We start from the raw sequence: 12,545 nt of genomic DNA on the forward strand, positions 1-12,545 counted from the left end.
GTCTAAATCGATTTTCAGAAACTCGATTTTCAAAAGAAGGGCATTTCCCTAATTAGTTTGAGAAAGAGGGCAAAATGCTGGATTTTTTTTCAGAAAGGGGCAAAAAGCAATTTTGTCCTTATAAGTTCTATAATTATTCTTTAAGTATTTGCAAGTTTAGAGATTTCTCATTGAACAAGAAAATCTCCAATGTAAATACCTATATATTGTCTATATTGTCTCCTTGTTGCACTCATCTAAACATTTTCTTTCCCTAGGAACAGAGCCATTTTAGCTTGAGGTAAAAGCTTTTGATTATAGCAATCCAAGTTATTCCCGTAGCTTACTCCAATAGGTCACAATACCTCTTATAGAACCCTATTCTATCAACCACCCTATTATCAAAGCCATGGCCACATTCGAGGCCACCATTGAAAATGTTGGTGATTAAACCATAGCCTGGGACTCGACTAGCTAAGTGTTAGAAGTAGATGGTCTCCATTTTCCAATTACGACATCGTGGTTGGATGACTTGTTTGCCTGTGGGCTCATCCAAAACGATATCGCTATCTTGAATAGTTAAATATTAGTATTGATACACCATGTTGAATATGCTAGTATGGATGCGGAAGCAAAAACATAAAGTATAGAACACAATAACACACGAGGGTTACGTGGTTCAGCCTAACGGCCTACTTCCACGGAGGAAACCCTAAAGGGCTATATCAATAATATATTATAATGTAGTACAAATCCTATGTTACAATGAACCATAACATGTGTATATATAGTAGATTAAACCCTATACTAATAGACTTCTAGTACAAGTAAGAGACTTGACTTGCACACAAAGTAGAATTAGGCTTCGGCCTATGCTAATGGCTAATATATCTTTAACACCCCCTCTCAAACTCAAGATGGAAGCTTGATGAAATCTTGAGATTTGATAAGGTTGAGAAGATCCCTTGAATGAAGTTTGGCTCTGTGACGGTAAGGCAATGGTCTTGCAATGTTGATGCGACTTCTAACGGTGACTTGACTATACTGGAAAGTTTTGACGGCAGCAGTAGGAAGCCAAAGAAGATGAACGCAGCGAAAAAACACCGAGGAAGACAAAGATTGCTCTTAAATGTACTGCAAGGACAGAAAACCATGTCCACAAAAAGGTGGCTCTGATACCAAGTTAAATATTAGCATTGATACACCATGTTGAATATGCTAGTATGGATGTGGAAGCGAAAATATAAAGTATAGAACACAATAACACACGAGAGTTATGTGGCTCAGCCTAACGACCTACATCCACGGAAGAAACCTTAAAGGATACATCAATAATATATTATAGTGTAGTACAAATCCTGTGTTACAATGAACCATAACATGTGTATATATAGTAGACTAAACCCTAGACTAATAGACTTTTAGTACAAGTAAGAGACTTGACTTGCACACAAAATAAAATTAGGCTCGGGCCTATGCTAATGGGCTAATATATCTTTAACATGAATGATATGGTTATGTGGCTACCATATCCGAATTATTTGTGAGATTAGTCTACTTGCTTGCTTGTAATTGTAGTTGCTAACAATAGTGAATGAAACAATCAAAGTCAGTGTCAAAGTTTGGAAATAGATTTATTTCTAGTTTAGTAATTAAAGGACTTGTCATTTAAAATTTGAAATGACATAAGACTTTGTACACTATTATATTCAAAAATTAAATAAATTTTAGATTCCTTTTTACTTAAAATGGAAAGGGATTAAAAACCTCTTTCTGGTGTTAGGATCCTCTCCATCTGTATATAGTATTAAGTCATTTAATAACACATTATATGTTATTAAATTCAAAAAACAAATAAAGTTCTAACTATAAATAAAGAACTAATTTATAATTTCAAAGACTTACTGTGTGAGTTGGATATATAGGTCCTCTGTCATAATATTGTTTGCCAAGAGGGCATTGAGAATCTTTTGAAGTACAATAGGTTTGTTTGTGTTTTTCTGTAATAAAGCAGTATCCCCATGTATATGGGCCACCGGGTGATTTGCCCACCCTCCTAGAAAAATAATAATCATCTTTTGCAATAAAAATCAAGGTAACCAAACAAATTAAGAAGGGAGTTAAAGATATTGGTTTAGGAATTAGGAATTATTTTAAGAATTTTTTTTTGTGCAAGAAAAAAAAAATAATTGTGAACTATTTAAGAATTTTCATGGGAAAAAAATTTAATTGTTTTGACGGCTTTTTGTATTTCTCATTAAAGTGATATCAAAATTTTCTAAAATTATTTAACAAATATCTCATATATGCTTGCAAATTTTTCTTTCGGTGTACACATTCAAACTACCGTCATGACGTCTTTACTCTTTACCCAAAAGGGGTTAGACATCTTGGATGAACTCAACCATCTTCTTGGATGCATAGAAATATCTGCTAGCAAAAAACTCATTCTCAAAGCATGAAAGTTAATTGTTTGGAAAAATAAATATAGCTGACCCATATCCTTACTTGAAATTGAAATAGCTTCATGATTTTATGATTGTAATCGATAAAATAGCAAACCTCAAATGATAATGGCTAAACCATTAATTAGAATCGGTAATTTAACATGGTATGAAAGTTAGAAATTCTAAATTCGTTCACTGTGTCTTGGATTCAATTTTTATCATCTTCACTTTACCCCCATTTAAAATCTCATGTATTGGATTTCATCTATTATCTTAACTCTCAAATGTTATAAATGATTAAATTTTCTGTATTTCAAAAACTTTAAATTTTTGAAAAAAATCAGTAATTTAATAATAAAAACATCCGATCTGGTCATAAAAAATTGATCTACGACCCTGACATACGGAGATGTCTTGACTGGAGGTACGGAGATGGCTTGACTTGAGGTGATCGGATTAGAGAAAGTAGATCGCGCGTGGAATTGGTCTAGTCAACTGCTCTATTGTAAACTTGCCATTGCATGAAGTCGTGCATGTGCGCTGTGATATTAAATACAGAAGACCTTGATCTGAGAGATCTCACATTCACTTCCATGATTACCACCTATCAGTGCTAAACAAAATTCTTAGAAGAGATTATGAGTTCATCACTTATTCTATTCATGGTCATGCGCTTTCTTGCTTTATTGCCATTGTTTTAACTTATATTTGCTGGCTCTTTTTCATTTGTGCAGCCATTGTGTCATGATGATGAGAGTTTTGCCTTGTTGCAATTCAAAGAAAGCTTTATTATCAATCAATCGGCATCTCATGCTCCTTCTGCTTATCCAAAGGTGTCGTTGTGGAGGCTTGAAAATGGCGATTGCTGCACGTGGGATGGTGTTCGGTGCAATGAGAACACCGGTTATGTGATCAGCCTCGACCTCAGTAGCAGTTGTCTTTATGGTTCTATCGATTCCAATCAGTGGCGGAGCTAGGATTTCAGTTTAGGGGGGGCAAGATTGAAAGAAAAAATATTCTAAATATGTTAATCAACAACAAATTAACAATAACAAAATAAATAAACAATTCTAAATAAATGTAATTACAAGTATATGTTTTGTATCATTTAAATAAAGAAACAAAAATAACCAATTCATAATTATTAACAATTAAAGAAGAGAGTAATGTAAATACATAAAGTTTAGACATCAAATTGATTCATTAAAATAAGCTTAAAAGATAGATTCATCTGATAGTCTTAAGAGTATAGTAAATAGTAAATACCTGTAAAATTATATATATTTTTCACCATCTTGATTGATTCTTAAAATATGTAGAATTCAACATTTATATATCTTTCCTTTTAAGTATCTAAAATTTGAGTTTATAACAAAATTTTCATATTTGAAACCGTTAAAAAGCCAAGAGATAGAGGAGAAGAAAAATATAACGAAGGGTTGGAGGCTCTAGGTTTTTGGTACAATATAAGAAGATTAAATATTTTTAATATATATATATATATATATATATGAGACCCACTAATTGAATTGTATAATAAAAAAAAGATTATATCTTGAATTGTTCTTCGGTATTAGGTAATTTAGCTTCATCCTATCTTATTCTAAAAAAGTAAAAAGTAAAAAGCTTCATCCTATTCCTATCTAAAAGACTAAACAACTTTAACTGCATTTCACTATTCGTTTAACTACTATTATGAATCTATGTTATATATTCATTTATGAGACAAGCAAGAAATTCAAATGCTTGAATAGTGACAGGGGTAAAAAACGTTACAAGTGGGACAGGATAAAAAATTCAGAAAAAAATGATATGTTGGTTTAGTGGGTCAGGGAAGTTCATTTCCCTTATTTTTCGGTGTCTATTTCTTTTAAGGATTGCTTCTTTCTTTGTTTTTTTCCTTCTATGTCAGAGGGGTCAATTGCGTAAGAATATCTGAATATATATCATAGTAATAGTACGCTGGGGCTGTTTTCACAAAGTCAGGGGGGGCAATTGCCCCCCCTCGCCCCCTGCTGCCTCCGCCCCTGATTCCAATACCAGTCTCTTTCGGCTTCTTCACCTACAGAGGCTCAACCTTGCCGACAATCACTTCAATCACTCTCAAATCCCTCTTGGTCTTAGGCAGCTTTCAAAGCTAACATATCTAAACCTCTCAGAATCTGTATTTTCTGGTCAAATTCCATCAGCTCTTTTACAGCTTTCTGAGTTGGTTTCGCTTGATCTCTCAAGTAATCCATTGAGTCTCCAAAGCCCTGGCTTAAGAGGTTTGGCTGAGAAGTTAACAAACCTGGAACAACTTCATCTTGTTGGGGTTAATATATCTTCAACAGTGCCTAATAGCTTTGCCAACCTAACTTCCTTAACATCTCTTCTTCTTGAAGATTGTGGCTTGCACGGTGAGTTCCCCAGTGGAATTTTTCAACTATCCAATCTTCTATTACTAGATTTGGGGTCCAATCCAGATCTTTCAGGACGTATTCCAGAATTCAATAGAAGCTTCCCACTTGAATATTTAAGTGTTAAAGGCACAAGTTTTTCTGGTGAGCTACCTAATTAAATTGATAACCTCAAGTCATTATCTATTTTTGATGTTGGTTTCTGCCATTTCTCTGGATCAGTGCCTCCTTCACTAGGTAACCTTACTGAACTCATTGAGTTACATCTTAAATTTAACAATTTCAAACCTTGGACTTTGTCCTGGCTTCATAAGCAAACCAAGCTGATTATTTTGGACGTAGCAAAGACCAACTTGTATGGCAACATTCCATTTTCTCTTGTAAACCTGACCCAAGTTAGATTTTTACAACTTTGGTCAAATAAATTAACTGGTCCTTTCCCATCTTGGCTAGCAAATCTCACCCATTTAACTGACCTAGCACTTGGGGCTAATGAATTGCATGGTCCAATTCCAACTTCGATTTCCAATCTTGTGGATCTTCAAAGCCTTACTTTACATTCAAATCATTTTAGTGGCACAGTGGAATTTGACTTATTTTACAACCTCAAAAACCTAACCGACCTTGAATTATCCGTAAACAATCTTTCATTGCTTGTCAGGCCTAATACTACTACTTCTCGTGAAAAATTTAGGGTATTAGGACTGAGTTTTTGTGGCCTAAGTGATTTCCCAGATTTCTTATGAAGCGAAGATGAATTGGAATATTTGGTACTCTCTCAAAACAAAATTCATGGCCAAATACCAAAGTGGATGTGGAAATTGAGTAAAGACACTCTCCAGTGTTTAGAGATGTCTAACAATTTCCTCACAGGTTTTGAACAAGCTCCAGATTTTCCACCTTGGACTAATCTACGAGTTTTGGACCTTGAATGACCTTTTGGGCAACTTGAATGACCTTTTGATTCTTAGTCTACAAGGGAACAATTTCATGGTCGCATTCCACAAATGTTCATGAGAGGCAGCAAATTGAAGATGATCAATTTAACCAAAATCATTTACAAGGGCCTATGCCAAGGTCACTACTTAATTGTACCAAGCTGGAAATTCTTGATCTTGGAAAAAATTATATAAATGATACTTTTCCATCTTGGTTGGGCATTCTTCTAGAGCTAAGGGTTCTCATATTGCGGTCTAATGGATTTCATGGTGTTATTGGAGAACCTCTAAGCAATTTTGAATTCCCAAAGTTACAAATTCTTGACTTTTCTAATAATAGTTTCAAAGGTAAGTTGCCATCTAAATACTTTCAAAATTGGCAAGCCATGCGAATCATTGATGTAGATCGCTTAAAGTATATGCATGCAATTCCAGGCTTCCAAATACCAGGAAGGATATGGTCATCTCGATATGATTACCAAATGAGTTTGACAAACAAAGGAATAGAAACAAAATATTGGAAAATCCAAGATTTCTTGGTGGCCATTGATCTCTCAAGCAATAGGTTTGAAGGAGAAATTCCAGAAGTTGTAGGGAATCTAAAAGGACTTCATATGCTCAACCTTTCCAACAATATTCTTGTAGGTTCTATCCCATCCTCTTTGGCGAACCTTACAAACTTGGAATCACTAGACCTTTCTCTAAACAAGCTGTCTGGAGAGATTCCTCCGCAACTAGCGGAGCTCAAGTTCCTTGCATTCTTGAACGTGTCTCATAATTGTCTTACAGGACGTATGCCACAAGGAAAACTGATTGTGACATTTGAAAACAGTTCATTCGATGAAAATGCAGGATTGTGTGGAAGTCCATTGCCAAAAAAATGTGGTCATGTTGGAAACTCATCACTTCCACCTTCAACTTTTGAAGAGAAGCAAAGCTCAAAGTCTCCAATTGAGTTTGGTTGGAAAGTAGTTGTGGTGGGTTATGGATGTGGATTGATAGTTGGAGTCCTTATTGGGCAAATTGTGATCACAAGGAAGATTGATTGGTTTATCAAGACTTTTGCAATAGATCAACCAACGCGAAGAGTGGTGAATTGGAAGGGACTTCGAAATTACATTCAGTTTAGTAAGATATTTCTCTAAGAGATAAATAAATCCTGCAAATGTTACTTCCATTGATATTAATATTGATATTGATGATATAATTCTATTTCTTTCCTCAAAAACAAATATATACTGATGATATTATTGTACTTGATAGCGTCGGTTGGCTACGCCAAATTCAATGGGACAAATTTTTTTTTTTTTCCCTTATTTTTTGGTGACCTTGACTTTGTCTCAAGATAGATCTTTTCCAGCTTCTCAAAAAAAAAAAAAAAAGATAGATCTTTTCCATCAAGTTTCTAGTCCAAAAGTTCAATCAAAAGAATTTGATCTTTATTAACAGTATATGCTACGGTTTAAGGTTTGAACGGTTTTAAGACTTCGATGATGAATTGACATGTGTGGCCAATTGGATCTAGGTATATTATGGCCATGTGCAACATTAATGAAACCAAGGTCTGAATTTTTTTGAGTTATATATATATATATATATAAATAAAGATTCTCTTCTTTGAACTGAACTATGGTTTAGAAATACTCTTAAACATTGCGTTTAATCGTGACAAAACTTGGGAATAACCTAATAAAAATATGTTTCCAACTTTACTTAAAATGCTTACAAAATAGGACATTCTCCTACTAATCTATATCTTCAAAACAAACTTATCTAAAAAAAAAAAAAAAACTTCTCAATCCACTTTGTATATTTCCTTCAAGAACATGTTCTAATTTTTTTTTTTTTTTTTTACTTTATCAAGACTCACCAATTTCTTTTATTTAATTTTTAGGTTGTGTCATAATTTAAAATTTGAGATAAATGGAAAATCATGACACTAGACCAAAAAAAAAAAAAAAAATCATCACACGTGCAAGGGATCATTAAAAAGTGTGTCGTGATAATTATAAGAGTAAATTTATATAAGAATCATTTTTCATACTTTCTTTTTTCATACTTTCATTTTTCTTCTCATGCAAACAAAGAAATTTATATTTGTTTTTCATCATTCTACTTTTTCCATCATTCCAACTAAACACACAGAAGGAAAAAAAACTAAAATTTTTGCTATCCTCACACTCTTCTATCATTACAACATATCCAGCCTTCTACTTTTCTATCAGTTTAAGTTCTAACTGAACTTAGCCTAAATGACATAATACCATATACGCTTTTAGATTTATACTAATATTTAATTTGTGCTATAAAATTTATCCATGTCAAATAATTTGAGATTTCTCTGCATCCATGCACATAGTCCATCAATAAGACAAGCAACCCATATTGACTTTGAACTATATATTTAACGAATTGGCAAGAAAAAAAAAGGGACAAAACAAAACAACACCATGCGTACGTATAGAGTAGAGACTTGAATCTCATCTATTCAACGAAAGCCATCACACGCTCTCTCACTCACAAAGGAAATAAAAAATGAAGTCCCTACACGTTTGAGCTTAGCTTTCTTGCGAGGAAGTATCTCGGCAGAAGTTCTTGAGTTACGAAACTTCATCTATATTTCAGCTTCATTATTCAACCACGAGTTGTACGTGATCTTGACCAAGTCACAAAAAATAAAAACAATAATAATTAATATTGAATATCATATAAAATTTGTTTAAATAGAAAGAAATTGATGTATTTAAGGATTTATGATATTTGCTTCAACATATAAAGCATGGTAAAAAAATGGAAGGAGAAAGTTAAGGAATAATATTGCTCTTTTTTTTTTTTTTTGGTGAACCAGGATCATATATATTATTGAAAGAAAACCTTAATGGTAAAAGAATTATTCCTGATATAGATTTCCTACATATTCAAATTATTCCAAATTTTAATCCCATTTAGAATTTGGGCATCCATGTTGTCATTTGCTCCCCCAAATCTTGCACTCTAGCATTAATTTTTAAATGCTCATAATTATTGGATTTAATTTCTCTTATTAATCTCAATCACTAAATTAGTAAAATAGCCCAAAAAAAAAGTTTCCTAATCACGGTTAGGCATTAACATTTTTTTTTTCTTTTTTGAAATCAAGGGTAGTAATTGTATTAATGAGAACAAGTATAAACATAGCATATACAAGAAAATTATTGAATACTCCGAGAGTACCATAAATGCGTACTCCCTCATCTCACATAAATTGTAGATCCCACAATAAATTTAATTTGTGGGATCTACAGTTATGTGAGAGGAGGGGAAGTATGTATTTACGGTACTTCAGGAGTACTCAATAATTACCTGCGTATACAAAGGTGGGTCTGGTTTACCTCCAGTAAAAATTTAATAGGATATTTCCTTTTGTTTTACATAGAAGCTGCCACATCACCTGCTAATAAACCAACTGTTGAGATTAAAACTTAATGCCACCTCATTAATTTTCAAGCAAAAACTAACGGAACTCACCCACAAAACATAGTTGAAACATATTTGATCAAGTAGGACCAAAGTGGAGCAAATAAGACTAAAGTGGATTGAATAGAACCTAATGGACCGAATAGGACCAAAGTAGACCAAATATGACCAAAGTGGACCAACTAGAACCAAATTGGACAAAATGGACTAAATAGGATGGAAATGGACCGAATATGACCGATGTGAACTGAATAGGACCAAAGTGGACTGAATAGGACTAATGAAACAATCAAAGACAACGTCAAAGTTTTGAAATAGATTTATTTCATAGTTTAGTAATTAAAGGTGTCTTGTCATTCAAAATTTGAAATGACATAAGACGTTGTATACTATTATATCCAAAAATTAAATAAAATTTTAGATTCCTTTTTACTTAAAATGTAGAGGGATTAAAAACCTCTTTGCGATACAACCTCCGGTACGAGACTGACTCCCTTGCCTCCACCTCCATGACATGCCTATTTCTCTTTAAAGAGAAAATAACATTATACCTATGGAAACACCATGGTTGGTCTCTAGACTTCCGACGCTTCTAAGCACTCCCATATTTCATGCATCACTGATTCTGCACTATCCCCACATATTTCACTTGAGAATGATGAAATTATTTTCCTAGCTGAGCAATTCCTAACAGTTTTTTTTCTCAAACTTTCCCCATATATCATCTATGAGAAATTTCTTTGTATGCATGTTGATGGAACCTGACAAAGGTCTGGTTTATATATTTTTCAATCGCAGGTGACTATGAAGTCTGAAGTTAGCGAAGAGCATGAGAAGTTGGGCAGGAAAAGAATCGAGTTGTTCAAAGCTTTTGTGTGGTATTTAATCAAAATAAATAAATTAAAAACATTAAAATGATGTGGAAATTTGTGGAAGCTCTAAAACTTAGGTGGCACAATATGGAGAGGTCAATAAAAAGTCAAAGACTTTGGTTATATAGTATTTATAGATTGTAAATTATTTTAGGATTACAACTACTTTTGTTACAACTTTGATACGGTGGACTATGAGCGGTTATTTATCACTTTCACATAAATTTACTATTTTTTCTCCAGCCACTCACAATCTACCACATTAAAATTGTGGTAAAAATAATTATGGTTCTAAATTTTTTTGAAAGTATGTGGCGACATAGGGGAAATCGAAGTCTAGTAAACCCCTAGCATGGGTTCAGTTAGGGAAAAAACTTCCAATTGTGTGTGGCAATGTGTGTGGTTGTTTTCTTGGCTTATGTTTTTCTATGGCTTTGCAAAGAAGCTTATGATCATGGGCGGTTATGCTCAGGGGATTCAATAGAACCCCCTGACTTGGAAATTTTTTTTTACAAATTATATTGTGAGTACCTAGGATGTACGGATCTTCGGGCCAAGGGCTTTTTGCCTTGTAGCCTTTTACACCGCATTCTCGGCATGTCCTTCAACGTCCTAGGACGTCCTCGGACGGCTTCGCAACGTCCTAGGCATGCATGGCAACGTCCTAGGCATGCTTGGCAACGTCCTCGGACGGTGTCCTAGGAGTCTCACATCGAAGGAAAACCCCCCCACTTGCTGCCTTATAAGCTGTGAAGCGAAGGGAGCAGTGTACCATCGGTTTAGTTATTCAAATAACTATAAATCGATGGTACACTACTCCCTTCGCTTCACAGCTTATGGCCCTTTTATTGTGGGTACCTAGGATGTACGGATCTTCGGGCCAAGGGCTTTTTGCCTTGTAGCGTTTTACACCGCATCCTCGGCATGTCCTTCAACGTCCTAGGACGTCCTCAGACGGCTTCGCAACGTCCTAAGCATGCATGGCAACGTCCTAGGCATGCTTGGCAACGTCCTCGGACGGTGTCCTAGGAGTCCCACATCGAAGGAAACCCCCCCCCCTACTTGCTGCCTTATAAGCTGTGAAGCGAAGGGAGTAGTGTACCATCGGTTTATAGTTATTCGAATAACTAAACCGATGGTACACTACTCCCTTCGCTTCACAGCTTATAAGGTAGCAAGTAGGGGGGGGGGTTTCCTTCGATGTGGGACTCCTAGGACACCGTCCGAGGACGTTGCCAAGCATGCCTAGGACGTTGCCATGCATGCTTAGGACGTTGCGAAGCCGTCTGAGGACGTCCTAGGACGTTGAAGGACATGCCGAGGATGCGGTGTAAAACGCTACAAGGCAAAAAGCCCTTGGCCCGAAGATCCGTACATCCTAGGTACCCACAATAAAAGGGCCATAAGCTGTGAAGCGAAGGGAGTAGTGTACCATCGATTTATAGTTATTTGAATAACTAAACCGATGGTACACTGCTCCCTTCGCTTCACAGCTTATAAGGCAGCAAGTGGGGGGGTTTTCCTTCGATGTGAGACTCCTAGGACACCGTCCGAGGACGTTGCCAAGCATGCCTAGGACGTTGCCATGCATGCCTAGGACGTTGCGAAGCCGTCCGAGGACGTCCTAGGACGTTGAAGGACATGCCGAGAATGCGGTGTAAAAGGCTACAAGGCAAAAAGCCCTTGGCCCGAAGATCCGTACATCCTAGGTACTCACAATATAATTTGTAAAAAAAAATTTCCAAGTCAGGGGGTTCTATTGAATCCCCTGAGCATAACCGCCCATGATCATAAGCTTCTTTGCAAAGCCATAGAAAAACATAAGCCAAGAAAACAACCACACACATTGCCACACACAATTGGAAGTTTTTTCCCTAACTGAACCCATGCTAGGGGTTTACTAGACTTCGATTTCCCCTATGTCGCCACATACTTTCAAAAAAATTTAGAACCATAATTATTTTTACCACAATTTTAATGTGGTAGATTGTGAGTGGCTGGAGAAAAAATAGTAAATTTATGTGAAAGTGATAAATAACCGCTCATAGTCCACCGTATCAAAGTTGTAACAAAAGTAGTTGTAATCCTAAAATAATTTACAATCTATAAATACTATATAACCAAAGTCTTTGACTTTTTATTGACCTCTCCATATTGTGCCACCTAAGTTTTAGAGCTTCCACAAATTTCCACATCATTTTAATGTTTTTAATTTATTTATTTTGATTAAATACCACACAAAAGCTTTGAACAACTCGATTCTTTTCCTGCCCAACTTCTCATGCTCTTCGCTAACTTCAGACTTCATAGTCACCTGCGATTGAAAAATATATAAACCAGACCTTTGTCAGGTTCCATCAACATGCATACAAAGAAATTTCTCATAGATGATATATGGGGAAAGTTTGAGAAAAAAAACTGTTAGGAATTGCTCAGCTAGGAAAATAATTTCAT

At 35.2% G+C, this 12,545-nt stretch overlaps 1 pseudogene; it reads right to left on the reverse strand.

Annotated features, from left to right (window-relative positions):
* Positions 1-236: 236 nt before the first annotated feature.
* The window catches only part of LOC112030218 (endochitinase-like), a 31,350-nt pseudogene continuing 19,041 nt past the window's right edge, over positions 237-12,545 (reverse strand).

The sequence above is a fragment of the Quercus suber genome, unplaced genomic scaffold (genome assembly GCF_002906115.3).
Source record: "Quercus suber isolate HL8 unplaced genomic scaffold, Cork oak 2.0 scaffold_779, whole genome shotgun sequence".
Taxonomy (NCBI): Eukaryota; Viridiplantae; Streptophyta; class Magnoliopsida; order Fagales; family Fagaceae; genus Quercus; species Quercus suber.